This window comes from Panthera tigris, chromosome D4 (genome assembly GCF_018350195.1).
Source record: "Panthera tigris isolate Pti1 chromosome D4, P.tigris_Pti1_mat1.1, whole genome shotgun sequence".
Lineage (NCBI taxonomy): Eukaryota > Metazoa > Chordata > Mammalia > Carnivora > Felidae > Panthera > Panthera tigris.
Genome location: NC_056672.1, coordinates 45,904,704 through 45,920,046, shown reverse-complemented (window position 1 = coordinate 45,920,046; position 15,343 = coordinate 45,904,704). Strand labels below are relative to the sequence as shown.

General features: G+C 37.5%; 1 long non-coding RNA gene across 2 annotated transcripts in view; it reads right to left on the bottom strand.

Moving 5' to 3' along the window:
- The window catches only part of LOC102959087, a 93,837-nt gene that overhangs the window by 69,036 nt on the left and 9,458 nt on the right, over positions 1-15,343 (bottom strand). The window contains exons 2-3 of one of the 2 annotated variants that reach the window (XR_006210856.1): positions 13,713-13,744; positions 4,625-4,667 (exon numbers count right to left, since the gene is read on the bottom strand). This is a non-coding gene — a long non-coding RNA (uncharacterized LOC102959087). The remainder of the gene's footprint in view (positions 1-4,624; positions 4,668-13,712; positions 13,745-15,343) is intronic. The other variant, XR_006210857.1, reaches the window with a different exon arrangement.

Here is a 15,343-nt window from a genome sequence, read left to right as displayed (position 1 = left end):
GGAATTTTGTACGATTTAACCTGAGCTATAAGAATCATAATAAATAATAATTATGATACATTTTAGCATCTGTAATGCAGTGGGTAGAGCTGTTCTAGATGCTCTGCTCACTTCATACTTGCACTTGGCTAATCCATCACACGTGGTAAGTGCTTCAGCTCAGCAGTTCTTGGAAGCATGGAGTTGCAACAGTGGTGAAAGACTGTCTCTCTGATGCCAGAGTCAAAGTTAAACCTCAGAAATAACTGCTTCTTTCTCACCAATTCACCAGCAGCCAAATTTTTCCCTCTAAAACTTGTGAGAATGAAATACTTATAGCAGCATATAAATGAATGCAAACATTCAGTGTCTCCTTTATATATGGTTGCTGCAACCAAAGACATATACATAACTGTAGAGCTTGTGCAAAACTTTAGCACAGAAAAAAAATAAGGAAAAGAGAAGAAAAGGGAAGAGAAGAGGGAAAGGAGGGGATGGGAGCTTGGGCAAAAAAAAAAAAGGAGATAAAAAGACTCTTTTCTCACCCAGCTCGTTTTATGTCTACTTGTGTGATAAATTTACCTACATTACTTACATTTTATCTGTATGGTAACTCTGGAGGTAATCTGAATCACCTTCATTTCTCAGAAGAAGAAATTGGTGCTCAAAATAGTGACATAGGCCACACCACTGAAAAGTGTCAATTCCAGGATTTGATCCTAGGTTGCTATGATTTTAAAAATACCCACTCTCTTTCATTGTATCTCATTACCCCTCTTCCCAAGGGAAGCCTCCTTTAATGCAGCTTTCCATTCTTTAGGTGCTGATAACATATCTGAAGCCAATAAGACAGAAGTCTTTTCCTTGATCGCTACATCTGAACAAGAATGAGGTTTATTCTTCTTCTCATCAAAAGAGAGACTGGATGTAGGAGAAAGAAGAGGCAGATGTTAATCCTGTGATTTGGCTTTGACCCAAACATAGCAGGTATTTCCTAATCCCCCTTCCTAGACAGACACCTTTATCACCATGGACAGTGTATGGAGTGGAGAAATACATCGAACATGATATGCCTGTACTTGATAAATAGAATACAATAGCTCTACCTTTTCATTGAGTACAGATGTCTACTTGAAACCTAAGCACCACATCTTCCTACATTTTTCCTCCTCTTGAAGCAACTATCTATACAGAGTCTAGTCTCCAAGACAACCTTGGGAGTTCCTTGAAGGGCAGGCAGTCTAGGGGTTTAAAAGTACATGGGCTTTCATATCATATCTGGGTTCAAATCCTGGATCCATCATTGATGTGGCCTTGGAAGCACCAATTTATTTTACTTCTCTGATCTTTCTGTGGTTCCTCAGTCTCTTAAATGGGGATAATATCTTATGGAGTTGCTATTAAAATTAAACAAAATGATGTGCATAAAATTCCTAGCATGGTGCTTAAGACATAATAAGAGTCAGTACATTTTTCTTGAATTATTGCTCTGATCCAGCTCAATAAAACTCTACTTTGAGGTAGCTCTAAGGGAATCATTCTGATGGCTCCTATTTGCTACAGGGAAATTTGTCTGGAAGAAAAGAAGCTGTTCAAAGAAGCTGAGAACTTTCTCAAGAAACCTGAGCTATTGAAGTTGTCCCAAACTTGTTTCCTAAGTTCTAAGGCCAGGGAAAACAAAATTTCAGTATATTAAATATGTAATATTTAATCTAGTCTATAAATTCATGTTAGGTCTAATTTGTGATACTGTAGTATAGCACTGGATTATTGCATGTATATATAAAATATTGTTAAATGAATGTGCATGGTGATTTATGAAGATTTTAAAGAGCTTGGACCACAATTTTGAGGAATTTACATCATGATAGAACTTTATACTGTTGTATCTTCACTTTTATAACATATTGTTAAGTCTATACGGCTTATTTAACACCAAGATCTTGGTGAAGAATATAACCTCCAAGAATGACTTCAGACTTTAAACGAACTACTTTTTGACCTGCACTGTGACAAAGAGGCTGTGTATTTTACTACATCCTCCATCAAAACCACAGCTACCCCCAGAACCCAACAATTACTGCTCCCCAAACCTATTCCACTTATTAAGGATTGACAGGTGAAAAAAAAAATGATTGACTAATGTAATGAAGCTAAGTTATCTGTACATTTGCTGAGACAGTACAAGCTAGAGAGGTTATAGCAGTGACTCTGGGTGAGACCACCAGAAGGTTTAAATCCCACCCCACCACTAATTTAGCAGTGTGGAGCTGAATGAATTCAACTCTCTAAGCCTCCATTTCTACACCTACAAAATCTAACCAAATTCAAAATGGTGATGAGGCCATTCAATTAGATTAGATATTTTGATCAGTGTTTCATCTAATATATAAGAAACGCTCCATACAATAGCTACCCAATGCCAGAATACAGACCATTCATTTTCACTTTATAAATCTACCCATGTTTCCTTTCTCCCTTTTTAAAAATCTACATATTTTTCCTTTCACTCTTAGCCTTACAGTGTTACTTGGGTTTGTAAAACCCACTTAAATCTTTTGTGGAAGGAGGTCAGGTATTAAGAAAAAAACATGCACGGGTAAATAAATAATATTGAAAATAGTATTTAAGTATAAAAATAATATTACAAATACAAAAATAATATTTTTTTCTATTTCTTTCATCAAAGAACAACTCTCTGAGTATTGAGTTTGTGAAATGTATGTGCAGTGGGGATCATCTGGCACTTTCTACCTTGAATACAGAGTGCTCTTCTCAGGAGAGGACCAGGAGGGTTGTGTGAGGACACTAACGAAATATACTCAGGCACCTTTGGCCTCCAAACCTCTTTTCCCAGACAAGATAAAAAATGTGGGCGCAACATTTCCACTCTAACTGACTCATTTGGCAGAAAAAGATGTCCGGATGCCAGGAGGAATCGGAAGGGGGAAAAAAAAAACTGGCGGAGGAAAAAGGTGCCGGAAGGAGGGGGAGGTAGACGAACCGTGTCACATTTCATCAAGCTATAAAAACACCCATCTTGAGAATTAAAAAGGAGGATGCATTGACCTTCAGAGATAAAAACAGGGCCCTGGAAATAGGCTGATTCTTAAAGTATACCTCACACCAAAAAGTGTTAACCATCAAAGTGTTTTTGTAACAAATCACTATGCTGCAATTCAGTTATCTACAGGATAATAACAAAGACTATGTGAACCGACATGGGAAAGCCACTGGTAAAACCTCCAAAACATTCATGTTCAAATATACTAACAAATCCAGAGCTGCGCTTTGATTAGACTGCTGTGAAAAATGATCACAGTACAGTTACACATATGTCCAGAATCATCATATTGTATATATTAATTGTGTGCAGTTTTTGTATACCTATATTTCAAGAAACCTTGAGGGAAAAAAGAAAAATAATCAGAGTAATTGTTTGGTAATTTAATTATGTGAAATAGCTAGCATAGTATGATCTTTTTCTAAGCATCTTATAATTCTAGCTAATTTGTTCCATAATAATTGATCCAGATGAATCGATCTTACAATTGAGGCGAGATGTAAATTGATCTGGACCAATTTTCTTACAGCTCCTGTCATTTATGTAGATGTCCAATTAAAATATTTAATCAACATAGTCCATGCACCTTAGGGTTTTCATCTTTTTAGGTCTGGCCATTCGGAAATGGAGTCTATGCCCAGAATACATAAACGTGACAAAGGACAGCATACTCTTCCAGCTATTTGAGTCTCAAATACACTGTCTGACTCTTTTACAGGGAAGATGAGTAATGGAATGCTAAATGAGGTTTAAGTACCTAGAAAGTTTATGTCAAAGAAGAATAAAAAGGCAGGTTTATGGGGTATATCATACCTTTTAGGTAGTTGAAAAATGATTACTCACTACCAAGGAAGTACACGGCACACTGCCAACATTGCAGGGCAGGAAACAAACATGGTTTGTCCTCAGAGCCATCATATATGGTTCAGAGCCACCAAAATTCAGGCATACAAATAAAAACAAGTGCATGTCGTGAGCTTTATGATGAAAATATTAGTTATGAAAACATAAGGAAATTTTTCATAATCATTATTGCTGTTTCAACCTTCTTCTCTCTGTAAAGGGAGGGAGCTGTCTTTGGTCCTGTAGGTCTCTTCCAGCATTAATACTTTGAGATAATATGTTTATAAAAATATTTATTTCACTATTTTTTAGCAGAGACCTAGGAGAACTTTGTCTTTAATAAGCTAGGCTCTTATGCCAAAGAGCGCAAAGGCTTTTGAACAAATGCCTCGGTTCAGTAGGACAAAGATATTCTTGCTGATTAGCAACTGGAGAAACAGAATACCAAAAACTAAAGAAAAGAAAATGTGTTTTAATCAGTTTTCTCTCACTTGATCCTGCATTCTTAGAATGGGTACAATTACACTAACATGCTTTTTGGGGGGTTATTATTTTGTTTAATTAATAAATATATTTGATTACAAAGTTTTTCAATCTGCCACCATCACACTCTAACTTACGTGAAATAATCAAATGTGAAATCTCAGTCAACTAAAGAAAAGAACAAAAACTAAAACATTATGGCACATGTTAATTACAGCTGCCCTAAGTATGATGAAATTTCACTTCTACTCTTACCTCTTTCTTGCTCTTTTGCCTCACATTTCTGTTATCTGCATGCCTGCAAGAGAGCAAAGATTAAATAAGATAAAATTAAATGACACATGTAAAGCCTTCAATAAATAATAGCTTTGTGACCATTGCCTATGATTATTATCATTACTTATGCATTTTATTTTTTCCGCCATTCTTCACTCTCAAAGGTGGCCCTACTTTTGTAAAGCTTCCCAAAGTATATGTGTTGTGAGAGCACTTGAGAATATTTGGGGATGCATACAGACAATACATATATAATTTAATAATCAGATATTTACATTAAAGTATATTTGAAAATTATATAGCCAGCACATCAACCTGGTGATTTTAAAGATACTATTTTTTAATGTTCATTTATTTTTTTTTGAGAGAGAGAACGTGTGTAAGAGCAGGGGAAGGGCAGAAAGAGGGATAGTGAGAACCCCAAGCCAACTCCACACAGTCAGTGCAGAGCCCGACATGGAACTTGATCCCATGAACCATGAGATCATGACCTGAGCCAAAATCAAAGAGCCAGATGCTTAACCGACTGAGCCACCCAGGCGCCCTAAATGATATTATTATTAAATAAATTTAATTAAGCTGAAATAGTAGTATATTTACAGAGTCATAACAGCATAGGTGGTATGTGATATAGCAAAAATTATGAAGATGGTATGTGAACAGCTGAAGTTCGGGAAGCAATTAACTAAAGCACCAAATATTTGCTTTCACAGTCTAAGGAGTAGAGAAGTAGTGTCACATTTTGAAAGAGGCAAATGTTTTACCTCCTAAATTATAAGTTACTTAAGGGGAAATTCAGTCTCCACCTAGGTGAGTAGTAATATGTGCTCAACAACTGAATGCTGCATAGATTTGAAGATCATTGAAACTGTATGTATGTGTATGTGTGTGTGCATATAATGGCAAAATGGCTATTGGACACAGTGGAGTTGGGGTACAACAGGGAGGGTGGGGTTTACTCTGAACTCACAATGACAGATGAGTTGGTCTTCATTTTATGTGTTGAAATCTATAAATACATTTCTATGCTATATTTCCAAAGAACATTTGTGCTCTTTCTGCTTTTTAAAGACAGAAATACTACGTGGCAATGAGAAAGAATGAAATATGGCCTTTTGTAGCAACGTGGATGGAACTGGAGAGTGTGATGCTAAGTGAAATAAGCCATATGGAGAAAGACAGATACCATATGGTTTCACTCTTATGTGGATCCTGAGAAACTTAACAGAAACCCATGGGGGAGGGGAAGGAAAAAAAAAAAAAAAAGAGGTTAGAGTGGGAGAGAGCCAAAGCATAAGAGACTGTTAAAAACTGAGAACAAACTGGGGCGCCTGGGTGGCTCAGTCGGTTGAGCATCTGACTTCGGTCCAGGACATGATCTCACAGCTTGTGAGTTCAAGCCCCATGTTGGGCTCTGTGCTGACAGCTCAGAGCCTGGAGCCTGCTTTGGATTCTGTGTCTCCCTCTGTCTCTGCCCCTAACCCACTCGCATCTTGTCTCTGTCTCTCTCAAAAATAAATAAACATTAAAAAAATTTAAAAACAAAAACAAAAAACTGAGAACAAACTGAGGGTTGATGGGGGGGTGGGAGGGAGGGGAGGGTGGGTGATGGGTATTGAGGAGGGCACCTTTTGGGATGAGCACTGGGTGTTGTATGGAAACCAATTTGACAATAAATTTCATATATTAAAAAAAATTAAAAAATAAAGACAGAAATAAAGATTTAGATTACTGAGCTCTGTCAATAGTAAAATTTCCCACTGACTATTATAATTATTCATTTATAAGTTCTATAAGGCAGGAAATGTCTGGCTCACTATTGTATTTCTAGAGCCCAAGACAGTGCCTGACACGTTATGGGTTTTCACTAAATATTTGTTGAATGAATGAATTTATAAATGAATGCTTTAGTCTCCAGAAGCAGAAGAAGGAGTTTGGGGGAGGAAATAAGAAAGAGAACTTTTGAGACCCAAAGTCAAGCCATTTATTTCATAGCCTCTTCTGCGTACCAAGCCCAGCAATGAGACAGCCAAGCGGTGATCTCACCTGCAGAACCTGCTGGGCCAGTCCAGTGAGCAAGTGAGGTGAGTCCTTACCACTCATGTGTCAAACACAGTCAACCTGGCTAATAGATTCTCAGAAGTACACTGTGATTGCTCTCTCTATCCAAATTGGCCCTGGTGCACTGCATCTAATTATCCACCATGGAATTTGGCCAGTACAATGAGATTATGGTATATTGAGAAATTTGAACTTTAACCACACATAAATAAAAGCACAGGGATCAGGGCCACTCCTTATTACTTCTGTGTGATTCTCAAAACAAAAAAAAAAATTTTTTTTCGAAAACAAAAAAGTTGCTTAGGAGTCTGTGAGTTTTCAACTAGAGGGAAATACAAGTCACATTGATTCAACTTTTAATGTAAACTCTCTTTCAAATGCTTTTAAAATAATTTAAATTTATTGGATAATAATATCTGGAATCTAAATAAAACTCAGTACCCTGTGTTAATCTTCAAAAAAAAAAACTCGTTAGATGCAGAGAAAGATACAAAATAAGTAAAATACAGTCCCCGGTGCTGACTTTTTCAGTCAGATTTCAACTGAAGTAGTTCAAAGCCCTAAGAAAATGTTCTCCTTTATCTCTCAGCAATAGATGCAGGAAGGTTAATTCTTTCCAATTTACAGTAGAAGGTCACCATGCACATTATCACATGTCCATGCAGTCTTAATTTTCCTTTTTAAGCAAATTTTCCCGGCAAAGAAAAATGGTCTCAGGGTTATATGCTATGTGGTATTCTCAAGCTTTCTGGGTACAGCTGGGCAAAGTCCTCTCCATAAGCAAACCAGAGGCTGATCAGAGTTTTCTTCACTTTAAAAAATGGCTTACAGTAGGATCCCAACAGCTAGACAATTTCCACAGCGCATTACACTTTTGCCCACAAGTCTTCACGATCATGCCTACTGAAGAGGGTCAGGTACACGTGTAACATTTATTCTCCTCACCATCTCAGAACTGACCTGTTGCCTTTAATCTTCTCTCATTTCCTTTCCTCCAAATATATCCCTTTTTTCTTGCACTGAAGGACACCACTTTGCAACATGCCTTCTTATCTCTGTCTTATGTCTTATACCATCAACGTCTCTGGTACATTTGTTATCTGTTTTCATGGGAATTTCTGCCTTGACAGAGAGCTGTTTAATGGGAGAGAGGGAGTGGTATAAAACCACAGGAGCGACTAGAAAAGTCACAGAGAGCAAAGCTGATTTTATTGGCAGTGAGAAATGATAGATAGAATGCTGGGTGGAAATCAGAAAACCTAGGTTTTGGTTCTGGCACCAATGATTACTTTGTGGCCTTGGAATTCAGGGAACTTCTTGAGAATTTCAGTTTCCTCATCTACGCAATTGGCATGCTCATTTGGAACGCCTGGGTGGCTCATTCGGTTAAGCATCTGACTCTTGATCTCAGCTCAGGTCTTGATCTCAGGCTCATGAGTTCAAGCTCCACGTTGGACCCCATGCTGGGTGTAGAGCCTACTTAAATATATATATATATATATATATATATATATATATATATATATATACACACACACACACACACACACACACACACACACACACACACATATAATAATTAGCCTGCTCTTCACGGCCCTGTCTACCTAACAGAATTGACAATAAAATTTAAGCAGACTGCAAGAGCTTTATGCTGCATTAATTTACAAACTGTATGTCTCTGTAGCACATGAGATGTGGTGGTTGAGGATGTTAGACACCCAGATGCAAAGGAGGCACTCATGCACACCAACTGTCCCCAGCCTCATGTCTACTCTTGCTTGGACTGGACTAACTTAGGAAAATTTTGCAGTTCATTCCTCAGGGTACAAGAAATTCATACATATGAACAATCCTACCACCTTTAGATCTAGTCCAGAGAGTTAGCTTCATAAAGCTTCTCCCAAGCCTGCTTTATGGACCTGGTGCTGACCATGATCTCCTTTCAACCTGTAAGTACTGTCCACACCCCCAGCTGCAGTCTGGCTCTTGTGAGCATCTGGACTAGACAAGAACTGAGTAGGGCGATGGCTCTGGTATTAGACTGGCTTTGGTTCAGACACTGGCTCTATAATGAAGTAGCTTTGACACTTTAAACTTGTTATTTAATTTCTCTGAGACTCCATTTCCTAACTTGTATGGAGAAGACACTAATAGCTACATTGTAAAGAGATGGAACAAATAAAAAACAATAAAGCTTTATTAGAGCCCAAGAGCTAAAAGTAATAGACATCACAAATATGGATAATTAGAATTGTCCAGATATTTAAGTTGTAGTCTTTTAAAAATAAAAGATTTTTGGGGCACCTGGGTGGCTCAGTCAGTTGAGCATCTGACTTCAGCTCAGGTCATGATCTCACTGTTCATGAGTTGGAGCCCCACAACAGGATCTGTGCTAACAGCTCAGAGCCTGGAGCCTGCTTCAGATTCTGTGTCTCCCTCTCTCTCTCAAAAGGTGGTTGAGGGCCCCCACTCACACTCTGTCTCTCTCTCTCTCTCAAAAATAAATAAACATTAATAAAAAAAATCTTTTAATAAAAGATTTTAAAGATTGCGATTAAAATAAGACACATTTGTGCCTTCTTTGAGCTCAGAGCTCTTGAATAGATTATCAAATCTGCACTGGTACAGTAATTAAGCCTAACAAGTACTTAATTACTTTTTAATAATTAAATAAGTAAATAATTGAATGAATGAGTTGAGTGAGTGAGTGAATGAATAAATGAATGAATGAATTCTACTGAAGTTGTTTGGAGAAATGTTCAATTTCACATCTCTCCTCTAGGTGGCGAACTGAAACATCCTACGGTGTATTGCGTTTCCTGTGTCTTCCACAATTGACATGAAAACTGTACTAAAAAAAATCTATGATTTAATGTCTGTCATGATATAGAAGTAAGAAACCATTAGTGTATTTTTTCCCAAAGTTATCTCTTTATTGTTACATCTTTATGCTTCTTGTCAAGAAAAAATTGTTTATAGAAAGTCATTAAGAAATATGATTGTGTAAGTACTCTAAAGAAACTGAATTGTGCAAGAGACTTTTCAAAGCACTTCTGCAAGCTTGCTGTGAGTTCTTTCCATTTCGTGGTGCACTCTTAGGAAAACACTGTTTTGTCCAAAGTTTTTTATTTTCCTAGAGTGTTCATTCTCCTCTAAATATGGGGAAGAATAAAAATAATTCTCCTAACAATGACTTTTTTTAAACTAAGTGTCAAATATGTATTTTTTTCTTCTAGATTCACTGTGACAGTGACAGATAAAATTAAATAAGAGCTGAATGCATTATCCTGTAAATTGAGTAGAGAAGAACAATCACATGAGATAAATTAGTCCAAATACATTGCTTTAATTTTCCTTCAAGTCAGGATATGAGTTCCCTGAATGATTTAAATAATGTCCCCCAATCCCACTTCCCTTTGTGATGACATAGTCTATATTTTCTTATACAGGAAATATGACTCGAAAATATCTTAGAGTGCCATGAAAGCTGAAGGACAAAGCTAAAATCCACCTAAGAGCACACCAAACAGGATCAACAAGAATTGAAGATGCCTGTCCTATTTCAAAAGCAAGGGGAGGAGGTGAGTAAAAAGAACAATGACATGTTATAGCCCAAGAGCTAAAATTAAATGCATGTAAACAATTCTTGTTGGAACTAGAAGCCAATGTAGATTAGCCAAACCAGGTAAAGAGTTCTTTCTTGCCAAAACATGCCAGGAGAAGAGTCACCTAGCATTGAGACATGGCTACTGACAGAAATGAGGTTAATACTGGCCGATCACAGGGGATTCTGAACTTGCATGGCAGCTCTTAAAAGGTGGTATATACCTAAAGCCCATATTTCTTTTTTATCCTATCCAAAAAGCTGAAAGCCACTTCGTTCAGATACCGGAATCTGAGTGAGAATTGTAGCTTATGTGTAAATATTTCTCCAACACACATTTCTTAAGCAACAACTCTGAGCCAGGCCCTTGAATAATACAGAGATGAATAAGGCATGGTCCCTGCCCTCAGACATGTACACACATAATTATATGAGATTAATCAAGGGAGAGGGAGAGAAAAAAAAGGAGCTAAGGCCAAACTAAGGCCAACTAAGGTATGTTGATGTGAGAGTATGGAAGGTCCCATTCCACAGGTTAGTGGCAACTTGTCTGACCAGAATCCAAACATAGCAGTAGTTTTTGCTGAATTTCTAGTTAAACCCATCCTTCTGGGACTTTGATGCAGCTAAAGCTATGGAAACAGACCTGGAAATAGGGAGATATAAGCACCTAAAAAAACCTTTCCAAAGGCATCACAGGCTTGTTTCATAAGATCATTCCCAAAGGTATGCAAGAAGCCAGAGGAGTTACAGAAGAAAACACCATCCATTTAATCAGCATATTATTCCTAACTTTGTCATGAGCATGCAACCCTAAACCTTTCTAAGTAAACTAAGTATAATCATTAATAGAGGAGTATAAATAAATCATAGAATATCGCATATAGTAATTTTAAGAGAATGATGTGGCTCTAGAATAGAAACGTCTCCATGTGTACAAAAATGAAAGAAAACAGCCAGGAGGAGACAATTTGGGCTATAAACTTGCCTTGCGACTTGATATAATTTAGTCTTTTTCTGAAGGTTAAGTAAAAGCAGAAAATGACGCAAATATCTTAATAAAGTATGAAATATGATGTATTCTTTACTTATCACTATTATGTTATGCCTCCAGAATCATGATGGTTTAAAATGAATTTTGTATTTAAAATGTTTTTGAAAAAAAAAATAATTAAAAAAAATAAAAAATAAAATAAAATGTTTTTGGTGTTTGGATTGTTATTTTACCTACAAAAAACACATTTTGTCTTGAAATGCAGTGTGTGAAGATTTTTAATACGGTCCCTAAATATTACTAGGTTGTTTTCGCCCCTTTCTCTATAGCCACTTTTGCAAGCTAACACATATTTAAAGTCTTTAGTCCAAATAGCCCGTGCACACTTCAATTTCAATTCAAAGAGAGAAAAGTAAATTTTGACCTAACTTGTATTATTAATTTGATCCTATCCCCATATCAGCCCAAGGCAGATCTGTTATCGTTTGTCTTTCTTCTTCATTACAAGAAAAGAAAAAGAAAAGGAGAAAAGTTGGAAAGCGGCTCGGTACAAGAAAGAAAGGACTGACCACCCTTTCCGATAGCAGGAACTGAAAGTTGTCTGTTACCTGTAACCCTTCGGTTTATGGTAAGACAATAACCCAGGCCCTGTGGCTTCTGCTTTACTGTGATTGTTCCATCTTTTCCCTTAGTGAAAAATTCTCTTTGAGTAAGTTCTCTTCAATGACTCAAGCCCTCTAGATATGGTAATAGTTTCCTCCCTAGGGAAATTTTTGAATACAAAAGCCAGAGTCTTCCTTCTTTGAGCCAAACTCCCCTCTAGAAATGAGGCAGAACATCACAGAAAGAAAGCTCCTGTGGCCTGCTGAGGATGCTGGGCACAGCCCCACAGCTCCAATCAGCCAGTGGCCTTTCACAAGAAGACAAACACACAGAGAAGCACCGCCACGTTGGTGCCAGCGTTACACAAGCACAGCAGGTGCATCCACGCCCTTCTGGTGCCACAGCCTGAGCTGGACACACCCAGCCTCTCCCACTCACGGGGCCACCCGGGCTTGTCTGAATTCAAATCAGGAGAAGCTCATTGCCATGGGGATATAGGTGAGATCTAGGTTTGATGCCAATCAACATATGCATGATTGCCCAACAAGGAAAATAAAGAAGTAAAGCAAACATAGGCACCCATATCTATACAATTCTTTTAAAAAGGACTTGAAGTACAAAAGCTAAAAGCAAGAGAGAATGGTATTAGCTCAGTAAGTATGAAATAGCACCAACACTCTCTAAAACAATTTTCTAATCCCAGCAGAACAATCTTCAATGATGAACCAGCAAAACACAGTTTCCACTGCCTTCAATAGCACTTTTTGGTTTACTGTAAATACATTAGTTAGACTAAACGACCAGCCAAAAAACCTACAAGAAATTAAAATAATAGTGTTGTAATGATGATAATAATAATTACAGTTACCATTTACTAAACACTTATTAGGTGCCAGTTTGCTATATTTTAGCTACATAGTTTAATCTTTGTAACAGTCTTATGAAGTAGATTTTATTATCCCTATACAGATAATGAAACTCTATCACATCTAAAATAAATATCTTTTCCCAAAATACCCAGCTAAAGTGAAAGTGCCATAATCAAACTCCAGTTGAATTTTTTTCACCATACCAGGGGTCAGCAGACTATGACCCTTGTGTCATATCCGTCTTGCTGCTTGCTTTGGTAAATAAAGTTGCATGGAATTCAGACATTCTCTTCCATTTATGTATCATCTATGGCTGTTTTGGTGTTGTAACAGCAGAGTTAAGTAGTTGTGACAGAGACCATATGGCTCACAAAAGCTAAACAATTTACTATCAGGCCCTTTAGAGAAAAACTTGGCCAACCTCTGCTCTTCGGTGTGCCATTAAGAATTTTTAAAATGTTGAGGCGCCTCGGTGGCTCAGTCGGTTAAGCGTCCAACTTCAGCTCAGGTCATGATCTCACTGTTTGTGAGTTCAGGCCCCACAGTGGGCTCTGTGCTGACAGCTCAGAGCCTGGAGCCTGCTTCAGATCTGTGTCTCCCTCTCTCTCTGCCCCTCCCCTGCTCGCACTCTATCTCTCTGTCTCAAAAATAAATAAACATCAAAAAAATTTTTTTGAAAAAGAATTTTTAAAATGTTGACAATAAAAAATATTTCCTGAGAATTATGAAATTCTAAGAAGCAGGTGTTCACTGCAATTAATGATTAATTTCTTGGTGAACAGCTACCCCAAGACATTCCGCGTCTGCATACAGCTTTCTTCCACTCCCTAAAAACTCAGTTAGGGAAAGAGTATTGGAAAACAAGAATCTAAATTTCACTGACTAATTCATTCATGTCCTCCCAGTCCTGCCTCCAGCTTCTCCTCAGCTCACCTTCTCACAGGACATCCCATCCAACTACGTACCTAAAAGAAAAGGAGAGAGAAGAACACAATGAAAAAGTGTTGTTATAGCTTCATGGAACTTCTATTTCATTTTCAGACCCTGCTCACATGCCACAGGGGACATTTGAAGGAAACATGACAAATATCAGGGTTTACTTGGTTTAGGTTTGTCAGATTGATATAAGCCTGAGCGGATGAATAATATAATTTTAACATGGAAGACACATCAGATAGTAACTAATTGAGATGATTCAGTTTATCAACTAAAAACAAACAGCAACAAAAGCAACAAAAAACAAGAACCCAGCAAAGCTGAGTGACTGATTTCTCGAAGGTTAAAGAGGTAGCAACAGAGAAGAGGCTTCTTATCCATTCTACCATACATTCAACAGGATCCAGTTTAAGGCCACAACTGTAGCTTATTCACCTGGTTCCATATATACATTAAGTTCATGTCCTTTATCAAGGCCACACCTTTAATGGAAAGGTGAATCAAGCCGATTCAGGTTCAAACACTGTTTTGGTCACTTACTACTTATATAAACTTAGGAAAGTCAGTAAACCAGTTTAAGCCTCAGTTTTATAGAAGTAAAATACGGTTCATTGTTGCTGAGTGTAAAGAAGAGAAAATGGGACAGCCAGTGCCTGACAAAGTATCGAGCACATTGTAGGCACTTTCTCAATACATGGCAAATGCTAGTATTGTTCTCAAACGACAAGTAAAACTGCATCGTCTCAGTCTTTTATTGGACCAAGGTCAGTAGGTATTAACTGGACAAAAAAGTACCCCACGGTCAGTAGGTATTAGTTGTACAAAAAAGCACCTCACGGCTCAGGTATCGATGATAACCTGCTGGCCATGTACTATAGAGGTATTTTCACTCTGAGGGAAATTCAGAATTTTCACCTGAGAAAGCTAAATGTTAATTTTCTAATCAAGTCTTGTACCAGTTGCACATAATTGTTATTATATGTTATGATTTATGGACAGCCCTGTTTTTAATTATGAGGTTTTTATTGGAGAGACAGGTTTCGGGGTGAGTCTGCCATCTGACTTGCCAGCACTTGTTGAAAGTTTTCATAGTGTGACTCATTTGTGTGTGTGTGTGTGTGTGTGTGTGTGTGTGTGTGTGTTTAGGAGTGTTATTATTAAATGTTGCTGGCATATAGTAAGAAATTTGTGATTCAGATTTGTCCATATATATACCTCCCCACCACCTACTCTATCCCTTCACATGCCCCACCCCTCCCCCATTTATCAAGGCTAGTTTTGGATTATTTTCAAGGTTTCATACAGATAACCTTACCTGGAATGGGCCTTGCCTAATTCTCTTTAGCTATTTGTGCATGTGAAATAGAAGCAAAGACTGCTCAAAAGTGAAAATCTTTTCAGGTAGTGTGGTGGATGGAAAATCTGGAGAGAATCAGTAAGACAGTATAAAGCATGAATGTTATTTCTTTATGCTCTATGTTTTTAATTCTGTAGGTACCTGCAGGAAAAACCATCTTCACATCAAAGTCAGTGAGAGGTACTGATAGATCAGTGCTATAAATTGCCTCCAAAGGAAAAGACAGAGAACATGAGTATACAAAGCCTATAAAAGAATCAAGACATTGCCA